The 15,723-nt window shown below is 41.6% G+C and overlaps 1 protein-coding gene across 9 annotated transcripts in view; it reads left to right on the forward strand.

The window, feature by feature from the left end:
• Positions 1–1,997: 1,997 nt before the first annotated feature.
• Positions 1,998–15,723, forward strand: part of SLC24A2 (solute carrier family 24 member 2) — a 142,271-nt gene continuing 128,545 nt past the window's right edge. For 2 of the 9 annotated variants that reach the window (XM_069962036.1, XM_069962042.1), the window contains exon 1: positions 1,998–2,561. The gene's annotated coding sequence lies outside the window, so the exon portion shown is untranslated. Of the gene's footprint in view, positions 2,562–2,622; positions 2,820–15,723 lie in introns of those variants that run through there. The other 7 variants (XM_069962037.1, XM_069962043.1, XM_069962038.1 and 4 more) reach the window with 6 other exon arrangements.

The raw sequence follows: 15,723 nt of genomic DNA on the forward strand, positions 1-15,723 counted from the left end.
TGTGTATTTTTGGGGTCTTTTCTTATTTCAGGTTTTTTAAAGCCATTCTATCATGTCACAGAAGCCTTGTGGTGCCAAAATATTTGTGTAAGACAAGTTGACGTTTCCATCTGTACCACTCTGGGGGACATGTGACACCTTGATCATTTTTTATTTAATTTTTTTATGAGGTGGTACAAATAAAAAACACAATTTAGCAGCAGTTTTTCATAATTTTTTGTACACCGTTTACTATACGTCACATATGACATGTTATTTGTTATTTGTCAGGTCGGTAAGATTACAGCGATATCCATTTTATATAGCTTTTGTTATAGTTTATGGCATTTATACTATAAATACTGTTTGTGTCTTGCATATTGTAAGACCCGTACTATTTAAATTTTTTCGCCATTGAAGTTATGTGAAGGATTTTTTTTTTTTGCGGCATAAGCTGACATTTTAAGTGGTACACCTTTTAGGTACATGCGACGTTTCGATTTTTTTTTCTATATTTTTTAGGGGGCGGGATTAACAAAAAAATTTCATTTTGTTAGTTTTTTTTTAATGGCATTAATTGGGCGGTATAATTAATGTAACGGGTTAATAGACGGGGTCATTACGGACGCGGCGATACAAAATATGTCTACTTTATTTATAGGGGATCATTTATAAAGGGGGATGGGGAATGTGAATATTTACTTATATTTATTTTCATTATTTATGTATTTATTTAATTATTTGATTTGTTTTATTATTTATTTATTTATGTGTGTGTTTTTTTTACTTCTCAGGTACATATATACAGTATAATACATTACAGCACATGTGTGCTGTAACACATTATACTGTATAGTGAATGAGCAGTCAGTGTTACACACTGACTGCTCATTCAAACGATCAGACCCCTGCCACAGTGCAGGGGCCTGATCGTTGTATATCATAGTAACCCAGACGCACCGGGAGGGAGATCGGAGTGGGGGGAGCGATCTGAGGGGTGGGGGAACGGGCCGGGGGCATATCAGGGAGTGGCGGCAGGAGGAGGTAACGTGCCGCAGCCTCCTCCAGCCGCCTGATCTCTCTATAGGCCACAAATCTCCCCATAGACTGCGGTCGCATTGACCGTGGCATCTATGGGGTTAACTGCCCAGGGGGAGGGCGGCTCACCTTCGGGCAGTGATAGCAGGCTGTGTGACACTTAGGGACAGAGGGGGGAGGCAGGGAAAGCATGACATTTGGGAAACGTCATGTTGCAGGAACTACCTGCTTTACATGACGTTTTCCAAACGTCATTTTGTGGCAAGGGGTTAATCTAATCTAGGTAAAATATAGCATCTCTTATAGCTCTTCATCTACAGCTGGTTGCACTATTGCTCGCCCTTGAAATAATTCTGTTAGGCTACATTTACACATCCGTAGAGCAGCTCGTGACCGCGGATCCGCGGCCCACACTATGAATGTGCACCTGTAGTGCTCCGTGCTTCACAAAGCACTACATTGCCGCTTTATTAGCGTAGCGATCCGCGCTGCAAAATGCGGTCCGCATTACATGTGCTTTTTTTTTGCAGCACAGATCGCGGCCCCGTACACAAGTGTGAATGACGGACGCTGTCTTCCTGCAATTGCGGACAGAACAACGGACGCTGTCTTCCTGCTTATCAGCTAACATGGAGCTTCGTACCATCATGGCAGTAACAAATACTGTAAGGACAATTATGAGGCTGTTGCTGGGCCACACAGGCACAAGGGAAGGAGTATTATTGTAATCACATATGCTGCTTTTGTAGCCCTGGCAACAGCACCATTATGATTTCCTTCCCAAGATGTGGAAGCAATATGCTAGAGAGTGACAGTGGCCAAGGATAGCAGGAGCTGTTCACAGGTGGCGATGAAGCTACATGCGGAGCTCAATGTGACCTGCTGCTGCTGCTGCTCCATGAGAGAAGAGGCTGAAGAGGACGCAGTCCCTGCTGTGACGTCACACGGGCAATGGGCGGGAAATGAGGGAATGACAGAGCTGTGCGGGGACTGATAACCTCTGTCATGAAAGGACGAGCACACAGTCAGTCAGGTGCATGACTGGAAACACTCTAATGGCACAGGCTTTACTAGTGCCACATAGCTATAACCGTGTTACACACTAGGAGATCGCTATAACATCTATCTATCTCCTATCTATCTATCTCCTATCTATCGAACTATCTATCTATCTATCTCCTATCTATCGATCTATCTCCTATCTATCTATCTCCTATCTATCTATCTATCTCCTGTCTATTATCTATCGATCTATCTCCTATCTATCTGCCTAATCTGTTGTATACAGCTAACCTGTAGCTTTCATACCTGCTGTATACAGCTAACCTGTAGCTACCGTACCTGCTGTATACAGGTAACCTGTAGCTACCGTACCTGCTGTATACAGCTAATCTTTAGCTCTCGTACCTGCTGTATACAGCTTCTGCTGCCGGCCGGGCTGCACACACACACGGCAGAGTACATTGCAGCGCCTGGAGCAGCAGGTAAGGACGCGCCTACAGTTTCCCATCTCCATGGAGTAAAGTCACCGAGTGAGTGACAGGGTAAGGCACAGGAGGGAGGTGTGGATGAGGCTCCATAATCAGGCTCGGAGCTGAGCATACAGAGGGTGTGGCAGAGGGAGGGAGGGACGGAGCTTCCACACATTGCCGGTGTATGTGATGCTGAGGCTGCTCTCCTATGTATGTGCACCAGGCAGCTGCCACATCCAACCCACAACTCCTGCCGGAAACCATGAGCGGCGTCCAGCCTGTGTGGCACACCTATGTGCGGTGACTGGACAGGACTGCCATCGGCCACTGGTGAGTGCTGTTCTCCTCATTGTCCCCTGGTCCTGAGCTGTTTACTGCCAGACACCACAATGCCCGGGACAAACTGCATCAGCACATTCACCCAACTTTTATGTCTGGCAGCATCTTACTGTGGTAACATCATGGCTTATTGTAGTCACTTCAGCAATACCGCTCGCTCATCACCAGTATAGCCATCTATTATGTATATACCAGCTGTCTGTCGTCTAGTTATCAATATATATCTGTCTCTCCCATTACAATACACCTAATGCTTTCTATGTAGATTGATCTGTTATTTATCTACCCATCCCATATCTATCTATCTCCTATCTATCTATCTATCTATCTATCTAGCTATCTATCTATCTATCTATCTATCTCCTATCTATCTATCTATCTATCTCCTATCTATCTATCTATCTATCTATCCATCTATCTCCTATCTATCTATCTATCTATCTATCTCCTATCTATCTATCTATCTATCTATCTATCTATCTATCTCCTATCTATGTATCTATCTCCTATCTATCTATCTATCTATCTATCTATCTATCTATCTATCTATCTATCTCCTATCTATCTATCTCCTATCTATCTATCTATCTATCTACTATCTATCTATCTATCTATCTATCTATCTACCTACCTATCTATCTATCTCCTATCTATCTATCTATCTATCTATCTCCTATATATCTATCTATCTATCTATCTCCTATCTATCTATCTATCTATCTATCTATCTATCTATCTTCTATCTATCTATCTATCTATCTATCTCCTATCTATCCATCTATCTATCTCCTATCTATCTATCTATCTATCTATCTATCTATCTATCTATCTCCTATCTATCTATCTATCTATCTATCTATCTATCTATCTATCTATATTCTATCTATCTCCTATCTATCTATCTATCTATCTATCTCCTATCTATCTATCTATCTATCTATCTATCTATCTATCTATCTATCTATCTATTATCTATCAATACACATCCATTTGTCTAATTAACACATGTAATATGTTTATATTGCAAATCTGTTGGGCTAATATCTATACATATAATATATATATTTACACGGAGCGATAATTTGCCCAATCGTACAATTAACGATTTCGAAGTAACAATTTTTTTTTAGCATTTAGATGGAACAATATATCGTACAGAAAATTCGTTTTGCGATCGATTAAGCCTATCTTGCACATAGGTAAAGTCGATGAACGACTGTTTACACAGAACGATCTGCGAATTTTTTGCACACGACGAACAACGATTTAAGAACATGTTGTAAGATCAAAATAAACAATTTCTCGCTCGTCGTTCGATCGTTCGCTGCGTTTACACATATGATTATCGTTCGAATTTGATCGTTATTGTGCAAATTCGCACAATAATCGTTCCGTGTAAATGCAGCATAATATCCATCCATTCATCCACCCTTATACACTTATCATATTGACACATTCTATCTATCTATCTAGCTATCTATCTATCTATCTATCTATCTATCTATCATTAATATATCTATAAATATATCTAATTTCTATGTAGGAAATAGCTATCTACCTATTTATCTATCTATCTATCTGGTATCTATCTATCTATCTGGTATCTATCTATCTGGTATCTATCTATCTATCTGGTATCTATCTATCTATCTATCTATCTATCTATCTATCCATCTATCTATCTGGTATCTATCTGGTATCTATCTATCTATCTATCTATCTATCTATCTATCTATCTCCTATCTATCTATCTATCTATCTATCTATCTTCTATCTATCTATCTATCTATCTTCTATCTATCTATCTATCTATCTATCTATCTATCCATCTATCTATCTGGTATCTATCTATCTATCTATCTATCTATCTATCTATCTATCTATCTATCCATCTATCTGGTATCTATCTATCTATCTATCTATCTATCTGGTATCTATCATTTCATCTATTTATAGCATTATTAACCTGTCCTCTATTGATCTAATGTCTATCTATGTTATTATTATATCTGTCTGTCTATATCTATAATATCTGTCTATTCTCAGTATGAAATTGCATCCATTACATTTATGTAAAATTCACTTTTCCCTGCACTTTGCAGGCAGGCTTGTAATCGCTTGTATAAGTAATAGAATCAGCCATCTGCTTCTATGTATATATTACAGTAGGTTCTTCAGTGTGCTTTCACATGTGAACTCTTGTTCTCAGGATTTGCTTGTCCTGGATGTCCAACGAACGAGTGACCTGAAGTGAATTAATAATCATTTAATCCCTTACCTCAAAATATTTTTTACCCTTGAAACCAAAGTTTTCATTGGTGGATGTGAATCGTGCATTGTGCACATATTACAATGTATTCTCTTGATATGTCAGCAGATTATTTTGTGACATATTGTATTAGAGTTTAGCTATTAAAGTATTGCTAATGTTTCTTGAGAAAGAAAAGGATGGTGTGGATGTAGTGAAAATGTACCCTTATGGGTGAGAAGCTTTGTGCAAGCTAAAAGTTAAACAGATGAAGATTAAACAGATTGCAGTCAATAAGTAGCTTACTGATTCTGTGCTCTGCAATCCACGTGAGATCAGAGTGGCTCCAGCTTTGAATGTCAAAAATCCACCAATGAACGGATACATATTCATCTACTGTAACCTTTATGCACTGTAAAAAAAAGACTATTGTTCAGGTCCAGTATAGATTATTCGGGACTAGCAAAACATGGGGGAATCTAATAATGTTATTCCACCTACCGTTTAATTTGCAAAAGTCCAATTTGCAAAAAAATTGCAGCTTTATAAATTTTGCTGCATACGTGTAAATATTTAATATATTTAATAAAAGTGGATATGGCTTAGTGGGGAGGGGTGGCCTACCATAGCTTGATTGACAAAGTATACTTTACGCCAGAAATTAACGTGAATTTTATTGTAACGCTACACTAGTTTATATCTGGTGAAAAGTGGAAAAGTTAAAAGTTGGTTTATTGGTTGATTGATGTTTACTTTATTGTAGACAAACAAGTACAAAGCTATTGGTATAGTACATATACATAAAGAATATTAAGTGTTAAATAGGCACTAGCATTATAACTTTTTTATAATTTTTTTTTGTTTCTTTAGTGATCATGCTTTAAAACAAAGCTATACTTACCAGAAATCCAAGTCCTCTTGAAGGAAGCTTTTTTGGTCTTGTGCTAATTGAGAAAAAGAGACCAAACACAGGTCATTTGTGCTCTCACAAAGAAGGAAGTCATTTAATTGATGTCCGCATTAAGCCGTGACACTCTACTGGCCTGGCATGTACTGTACTGGAAATCCCTTCCTGCATTTGGTCTATTTTTTTAACCAGCACAAGACTAAAAAGCAGCCTTCAGGAGATTGGACCTGGATTTCAAGTAAATATAGCTATGTTTTAACCCTTTGAGGACCAGGCCCAAAATGACCCAGTGGACCACGCAAATTTTGATCTTAGTGTTTTCGTTTTTCCCTCCTCCCCTTCTAAGAGCTCTAGCACTTTCAGTTTTCTATCTACAGGGCCATGTAAGGTTGTTTTTTACAGGAATAATTGTTCTTTGTAATGGCGTCATTCATTTTACCATAACATGTATGATGGAACCCCAAAAATATTATTTATGAAGATATAAATTGGTGAAATCATAAAAAAGAATACAATATGGTAACGTTTGGGGGGTTCCTGTGTCTACGTAATGCACTATATGGTAAAAGCGACATGATACCATTATTCTATAGGTCAGTCCGAACACAACCATATGCAGGCTCCACAGATTCTCTAATGTTATATATTTTTTTTAAATTAAATCCTTTTTTTTGGCAATTAGCTATTAATAAAATGGGCCTATTGTGACGCCTATATCGGTTTTATTTTTTTACCTACGGGGCTATATAGGGTGTCATTTTTTCCGCCATGATCTCTTGTTTTTATTAATAAATTTATATATAATGTAACATCGAATCGGTAATCCATGCACTTTTTTCCCTCTTTTCGTCTACGCCGTTCGCAATGACGCTTGTTATATCTTAATAGACCGGACAATTACGCACGCTACGGTATATATTATATGTTTTATTTATATAATGGGAAAGGGGGGTGATTTCAACTTTTATTGGGGGAGGGGTTTTGTGGTAGTGTATTGGTGTTTTTAACTTTTTTTTTACACACATTTGAAGTCCCTTTGGGGGACTTTTACATACATTAGTGTGATTATTCACACTGATCACTGCTATGCCATAGACATAGCATTGATCAGTGTGATAGGCGATCTGCTCATTGAGCCTGCCTGTGCAGGCTCAGTGAGAAGATCGCCGATCGGACCGCACGGAGGAAGGTAAGAGACCTCCGGCGGTCCGATACAACGATCGGGACCCCCGATGTCACAGTGCAGGGGTCCCAATCGGTAAGTGACAGGGGACTCGTGGCGTTTAAGGAGTTAATGACACGCTGCAGCGCGATCGCTGCAGCCTGTCATTGCGGTGAGGTGCCGGCTGCAGCCGGCCCCCACCTCCTTTGAAGCGCGCTCCGCGCAGGAGAAACACCCAGGACATACAGTTACGTCCAGGGACGTCTGGTGACAGACTTCCATGGCATAACTGTACGTCCAGGGTCGTCTTGGAGTTAAAGCATGATAATGCAAAAAAAATATAAATGTAAATGACAGACATGCTTTATTTTACATCCCCTGATGATTTTGATTTTTAAAGTTTTGATAACAGGTACCTTTTAACTAATAGTAATACATTAAAGTAAATCAGTCAGCTATATATGCAATGGATAGGTAAGGTGAGTAAAACAAATGGTATCTGTGTTGTAGCTGATGGTATTCCCCAAAAATGTATAAAATTGCATTTTTATCTCTGTCCAAATGTCTAGGAGGTTGGGCAGGTATGAGATTTGCAGACAGGGCACAGCATTGTATGACAAGCCTTGTGTGTACATTTTCTTCAATGTCAATCAAGGACAATATGATCACACAGAAATATTGTGCACACAACAGTTGTATTGCAGTACAAGCAGTAGCAATTAATAATCAAAGCTACTGTAAAATTGGGAGGGGGATTGCATGATTTATTTATTTATTTATTTATTTTCACATTATGTCATGTTGCAGCCTTCTATTAAAATAAAAAAAAGTCTTACATCATTCTAATCTTAGCACTCCTTAATGACAAAGTGGAAATAGAATGTTAGGTATGATGCCACAAGGTTTGCACACCTGTATTTAGATGTTTTCTGCCATGTGTTTCTGTAGATCCCTGCTTGCTCTGTCAGGTTGGGTGAGGACCATCGGTGGATAGCCATTTACAGGTCTCTCTAGAGATGTTCAATTGAATTCAAATCAGGGCTCTGGCTGGGTCACTCAAGGACATATACAGAGTTGTCTCTATGCGACCTCTGTGTTTCCTTGACCGTTTTTGTCTTGGCTGAACTTGGGTGAACTTTCGGCCCAAGCCGCACTCTGGATCAGGTTTTTATTAAAATAAATCCATCAGCACAATTGGTAAAAAAAAACAATTTAACACTCACTATTTGGTGCAGCTGCACTGATTTTAGTTAGTTAGCTAGACACTGCTGTGCATTCATATAGTTGTTGGGCCCTCTCTGTACATCCATGTAGGTAGCCCCCGCACATTAGCTGCTCACCTGAGCAGGTTGTGTATAAGGGCACTACGCTCTTTGTTGACTGTAAAAGGAAAGCATCCCACCACCTTGACTTTTTCCAAAATCCCCATTAGATAGATTTGTAAGTCACAAGTCTGGGGTGTGTAATGACGCCTATTTTTAGTGGGCCATTTTGAAAATGTAGCAGCTATAAGTTATAAACACCTCAATAGAGCCACAGAACAGGAGCAGTTTACTCAAGGACTTTCATTTAAAAGTGTTTTTTTTTTTGTTCCTGATGGGAATTATCTATGAAGGCAATAAAGACATTTTGAAAGTTTTTATACCTCTTTTATTTTCCCTGTGGATGCAGCAGATAAGCCACAGTCATGAATCATCATATGTGTTACAACCCCAGAAAGGGTTAGATAGAGAATAAATTTAGCTGTGGGTCACAGGGTGACCTGCAGCTCCATTCAAAACTAAGCGGTTGGGGCACCACTTTACAGATCCCTTGGATAGGCTCTTGTGGATAGGGGACAAATAATATTAAATCAGAAAACCCCTTTAATTTACTGGGTAAATAAAGTTTTTTAAACTACCAGATCAGCAGCAGTGCATGGGAACAGGCCCTCACCCTGACCCGGTGCCATCCTCAATGTCAGTTGGGTGGGGTGGTTGGTGTTGTGGAGCAGACTCTATGGGTTGGAAAGCCAGATGCTCTTGGCTGTATGCAAAGAAGGAGTCTGTGGAGCCTCGGTTGCGAGTCTCAAAACATAGGAATATATCCCATGCCTGTTGCCAAGGAGTGCCTCCAGATGGGGAGATCACCAAACCACCCTGACAGATAGCCCCTTAACCGCTTAAGGACATATGCCGTACCCATACGGCATATGTCCGCAAGAGGAGTTCAGAGGGGGGAGGGGCGCAGCACGACCCCGCTCTGAACTGCCGCGATCCCGACTGCTATCTCTATGGGAGATCAGTGTAGTTGTATTAGAAATCCCCCAGGGGTCTTCTAATTAATGTATAAGTAAAAAAAAAAGTGTTTTCATTAAAGCGGTATTCCCCCCCCCCAAAATTATTTTTGCATTAAAGGAGAAGTCCGGCGAAAACTTTTATTAAAGTTTTGTATTGCCCCCCAAAAGTTATACAAATTACCAATATACTTTTATTGTGAGAAATGCTTATAAAGTGCTTTTGTCCCTGCACTTACTACTGCATCAAGGCTTCACTTTCTGGATAAAATGGTGATGTCACGACCCGACTCCCAGAGCTGTGCGGGCTGTGGCTGCTGGAGAGGTTGATGGCAGAGTGACACTGAGGGACACAGGGCACTGGAGGGACACTGAGCATCCCTCTGTCATCATCCTCTCCAGCAGCCACAGCCCGCACAGCTCTGGGAGTCGGGTCGTGACATCACCATGTTATCCAGGAAGTGAAGCCTTGATGCAGTAGTAAGTTCAGGGGAAAAGACACTTTATAAGCATTTCCCGTAATAACTGTATATTGGTGATTTGTAAAACTTTTGCGGGGCAGTACAATACTTAAATAAAAATTTTCGCCAGACTTCTCCTTTAATACGTTGCCCATCCATAGCTTTCCATCTTTCCAATATAACGTTAATATGGATTCTGCACAGTTTTGCTGCTATCTAGGTGCCTTTACCCCCACCAAATGCATAGAATCATCAAATCCCAGTCCAACCTGACATGCTCCCTGCTCCTGGCCCCCACCCTCCGAGTCGGCATCATGTGTCCTCCATCTCTTCATTGGGCTGGGTTAGTGATTCTATCCCAGTCCAATGAAGTGAGGGAGGACACTGAGACAGTGACAGCTGCTGCTGCTGATCACTGTCTCCCTCTCTGACAGCAGCCCCCCCCCACAACATGTAACCTCCACCCGCCCTCTGCTTCATCACCATTACCATCTCAGCTCTGCTACATCACCATCTCATCTCTGCTACACCATCATCAGGCATAAGCATTGCATGACGGGAAATGTAGTTTCCTATCTTGATAATAAACCATCTTTTTTAAAAACTTGTAACTTGTAGCAGCTAGAAAGATGAGAGACGGCTCAAAATACTCAGGGGGACTTTGTGAGTAAGGGCTAGGTTTGGGTGCATTAAATTTTTTAGCTCTTGGGGGGAATACCCCTTTAATATAAAAAATCCCCTCCCCTAATAAAAGTTTGAATCACCCCTTTTTTCCCATTTTATAATTAAAAATTAATTAATAAATAATAACCATGTTTGGTATCGCTGCGTGTGTAATCCTGCGAACTATTAATTTATCACATTCCTGATCTCGCACGGTAAACGGCGTAAGCGCAAAGACCCGCCAAAGTGCAAAAAGTGCGCATTTTTGGTTGCATCAAATCCAGAAAAATTGTAATAAAAAGTGATCAAAAAGTCGCATATGCGCAATCAATGTACCGATAGAAAGAACACTTCATGGCGCAAAAAATGACACCTTAATCAGCCCCATAGACCAAAGGATAAAAGCATTATAAGCATGGGAATAGAGCAATTTTAGAGAAACGTTTTTTTTCTGTAGAAGGTTTTATCTTTTTAAAAGCCATCTAATAATATAAAAGTTATGCAAGTTGCATATCGTTTTAATCTTAGCGACTTGAGGAACATGTATAACAAGACAGTTTTTCCATAGGACGAACGGCGTAAAAACGAAAAACCCACAAAGAAAAAGAGTTGTGTTTTTTTTTTCAATTTTGCGCATATAATATTTTTTCTGGTTTCGCAGCATATTTTATGCAAAAATTAAGTCTGCCATTGCAAAGTACAATTAGTGACTCAAAAACTAAGAGCACATGTGGGTTTCTAGGTGAAAAAAATGCAAGTGCTATGGCCTTTTAAACACAAGGAGGAGAAAACGAAACCGCAAAAACGAAAATTTGCTCCGTCCTTAACAGAGATGTCAGCAGAGAGCACTGTATCAGACTGAAAATAAAACAACATTTCCTGCATGACATATAGTAGCTAATAAGTATGGGAAGAGTTGAGATTTTTTAATAGAAGTAAATTACAAATCTATATAACTTTCTGGCACCAGTTGATTTGAAAGAAAAAGATTTTCGCTGGACAACCCCTTTAACCCCTTAGTGACCGCCATGCTGCCTTTTCACGGTGGCCACTAATGGGCTTTATTCCGATGCGTACGCCTTTTAACGGCGGGCACATCGGAATAAATTACCGCCCGGCAGCGGCTGCAGGACGGGGGATCACCGGTCAGTGTGACCGCTGACGCCCTCCTGTAACTGCCTGTCCGCTCCGGGCAGTTTAACCCGTTAAATGCCGCTGTCAAAGCGTGACAGCGGCATCTAACGGGTCCCGGTGGATCTCGGACGGCGCCGTGGGTCGCTTACGTGATCGCGATGTCCCGCGGCGCCGTTCGGTCCTCAGATGTCTCCATGGTGATCCCGGGGTCCTAATGAAGGTCCCCGGGGTCACTATGGAGATGCCTCATGCTGACAGGGGTGGCTGTGGCTATTGCCTGTCAGCATGAGGCATGATACAATACACTGCAGTACATCAGGTACTGCAATGTATTGTATCAGTGATCAAAGAATTTTACACTAGTGTACAGTAATGTACACTAGTGTAAAAGTAAAAAAAAGTAAAAAAAAATGTGCACCAAACACAACACAGCCCCCTCAGCCCCCCCCCCAATAATAAAGATGCATTACATTCCCCATACCCAACAAAACGTGACATAAAAGTGATCAAAAACACAAATCCTATACATATTTGGTATCGCCACGTCCGTAATGACCCAATCTATAAAACTATATCAATAATTATATCGCATGACACACGCTGTAAAAAAAAATAATAAAAAAAACAGTACCAGAATAGCTGTATTTTATCAATCCACTTTAGAAAATACGTCATAAAAGAGATCAAAAAGTCATATACATATAAAACTTGGTATCAATAGAAACTACAGATCTTCCCGCAAAAAATAAGCCAAAAACCAGCTCTGTCGCGCAAAAGATGAGAACGCTATGGATCTTGCAATGCAGTGACAGTTTTTGTGGGTTTTTGCTAGGAAGATAGTTTCTATTGCGCCAAAGTGATAATAGTTAAAAAAAAGCTACACAAATGTGGTATCGCCGTAACCGTAGTGACCCAGAGAATACATGTATTATGTTATTAGTGACCATCGATACGGATTTTTACGGCGATCACTAATGGGCTCTATTCTGCTGCCATCAGCTCTTTATGGCGATGGCGCAGAATAGTGCAGCGGCGCCGGTAATGCCCGCAGCCCCCTCCTCTCAGCTACCAGAAGTAGCTGAGGGGTTGGGGCAGAGTGTGGGGTCAGTCCCGGCAAGTCCCCTCACCGGCGATCGCCGTTTTTACCAGTATAACGGCGGCCACCGATAACAGACATTGCCAGCGCAGCTGAACGCTTTCATCTCTTCTCATCGTGAATCCACAGTGAGAGGAGATGAGAACTGACCCTCCCAGGGCGGCCATCTGATCCAAGATGGCCGCCGCCATCTCTCTGAACAGACTCTGTTCACAGTGATGGATTCCTAAAAATGATCAAAGCTTTATTCTCTCCACCACCAGAGGTGGCGGAGAGCATGGGGCAATGATCGGTGACCACCCGGTGTAGTCCCAGTACAAGTGATCAGCGGTATATACTATATACCACTGATCGCTTGTTCCAAATGGTGCCGACACTTTTTTACGCCTGTCACCAAAGTCAAGTGCCCTGGATTACCTGTAACCACCCTGGATTACTTGTAACCACCCTGGATTACTTGTAACCACCCCAGATTACCTGTAACCACCCCAGATTGCCCTTCACCACCCCAGATTGCCCGTAACCACCCCAGATTGCCTGTAACCACCCTAGATTGCCTGTAATTTCCCCAGATTGTCCGTAATCTCCCCAGATTGCCCGTAATCTCCCCAGATTGCCCGTATCCCCCCAGATAGCCCATAACCATTCCAGACAGCCCGTAACCACCACAGATTGCCCATAACCACCCCAGATTGCCACAGACTGCCTGTAACTACCCCAAATTGCCTGTAACCACCCCAGATTGCTCGCAACCACCCCAGATTGCTCGCAACCAGCCCAGATTGCCCGTCACCACCCCAGATTTCCCGTCACCACCCCAGATTGCCCGTTGCAACCCCAGATAGACAGTGAACACCACCAGATTGCCCGTCACCACCCCAAATAGCCAGTGAACACCCCCAGATTGCCCATCACCACCCCAGATAGCCAGTAACCACCCCTAGATAGCCAGTAAACACCCCAAGATTGCCCATAACCACCCCTTATAGCCAGTAAACACCCCATAACCGCTCCATACAGCCAGTAAACACCCCCAGATTGCCGGTAACCACCCCAGATTGCCCGTGACCACCCCAGATTGACCGTAACCACCCCAGATTGCCCATAACCCCACCAGATTGCCTGTTGCCACCTCAGATATCCAGTAAACACCCCGAGATTGTCCATTACCACCCCAGATAACCAGTAAACACCCACATATTGCCTGTAACTAAAATGACACTCCTTCTCTTCTGAGCCCTGCTGTGTGCCCATACAGTGGTTTATTCCCACATATGGGGTACCGTTCTACTCCGGAGTACCTGCGTTACATATATTAGGGTGAGTTTTCTCCCCTGTTCCTCGTGAAATTGAGAAATTTCAAACTAAACAAACATGTTATTGGAAAAATTATATTTTTTCATTTTTACTGTTTTCTTTTGAATACTTTCCTCTAATACCTGTGGGGTCAAAATGGTCACCAAAACCACAAGATGAATTCTTTGAGGGGTGCACTTTCCAAAATGGGGTGACTTTTGGGGGGGTTCTATTCTGCTGACACTACAGGGGCTCTGCAATTGCACCTGGCGCTCAGAAACTTCTTCAGAAAAATCATGCACTGAAAATGCTAATTGGCGCTCCCTTTCTTCCGAGGCCTGCTGTGTGCCCACACAGTGGTTTATACCCATGTATGGGGTACCGTTCTACTCAGGAGAACCTGCGTTACATATATTGGGGTGAGTTTTCTCCCCTGTTCCTCGAGAAATTGAGAAATATCAAACTAAACAAACATGTTATTGGAAAAATTCTATTTTTTCATTTTTACTGTCTTCTTTTGAATACTTTCCTCTAAAACCTGTGGGGTAAAAATGGTCACCAAACCCTAAGATGAATTCTTTGAGGGGTGCACTTTCCAAAATGGGGTGACTTTTGGGGGGGTTCTATTCTGCTGACACTACAGGGGCTCTGCAAACGCACCTGGCGCTCAGAAACGTCTTCAGAAAAATCATGCACTGAAAATGCTAATTGGCGCTCCCTTCCTTCCGAGGCCCGCTTTATACCCATGTATGGGGTACCGTTCTACTCAGGAGAACCTGCGTTGCATATATTGGGGTGAGTTTTCTCCCCTGTTCCTCGTAAAATTGAGAAATTTCAAACTAAACAAACATATTATTGGAAAAATTCAATGTTTTCATTTTTACTGTCTTCTTTTGAATACTTTCCTCTAATACTTTTGGGGTCAAAATGGTCACCACACCCCAAGATGTATTCTTTGAGGGGTGCACTTTCCAAAATGGGGTGACTTTTGGGGGGTTCTATTCTGCTGACACTACAGGGGCTCTGCAAACGCACCTGGCGCTCTGAAACTTCTTCAGCAAAATCTGAACTGGAAATCCTAATTGGGGCTCCCTTTCTTCCGAGGCCTGCTGTGTGCCCACACAGTGGTTTATACCCATGTATGGGGTACCGTTCTACTCAGGAGAACCTGCGTTACATATATTGGGGTGAGTTTTCTCCCCTGTTCCTCGTGAAATTGAGAAATATCAAACTAAACAAACATGTTATTGGAAAAATTCTATTTTTTTCATTTTTACTGTCTTCTTTTGAATACTTTCCTCTAATACCTGTGGGGTAAAAATGGTCATCAAACCCCAAGATGTATTCTTTGAGGGGTGTACTTTCCAAAATGGGGTGACTTTTGGGGGGTTCTATTCTGCTGACACTACAGGGGCTCTGCAAACGCACCTGGCGCTCAGAAACTTCTTCAGCAAAATCTGAACTGGAAATGCTAATAGGCGCTCTTTCCCTTCTGAGCCCCGCTGTGTGCCCATACAGTGGTTTATGCCCACATATGGGGTACCATTGTACTCAGGAGAACCTGCGTTACAATATTTGGGGTGCATTTTCTCATGTTTATTATGAAAATGAGATACTTTAATCTTAACAAATATATTATTGGAAAATTTCTAT

Source organism: Dendropsophus ebraccatus, chromosome 3 (assembly GCF_027789765.1).
Source record: "Dendropsophus ebraccatus isolate aDenEbr1 chromosome 3, aDenEbr1.pat, whole genome shotgun sequence".
Classification (NCBI taxonomy): Eukaryota; Metazoa; Chordata; class Amphibia; order Anura; family Hylidae; genus Dendropsophus; species Dendropsophus ebraccatus.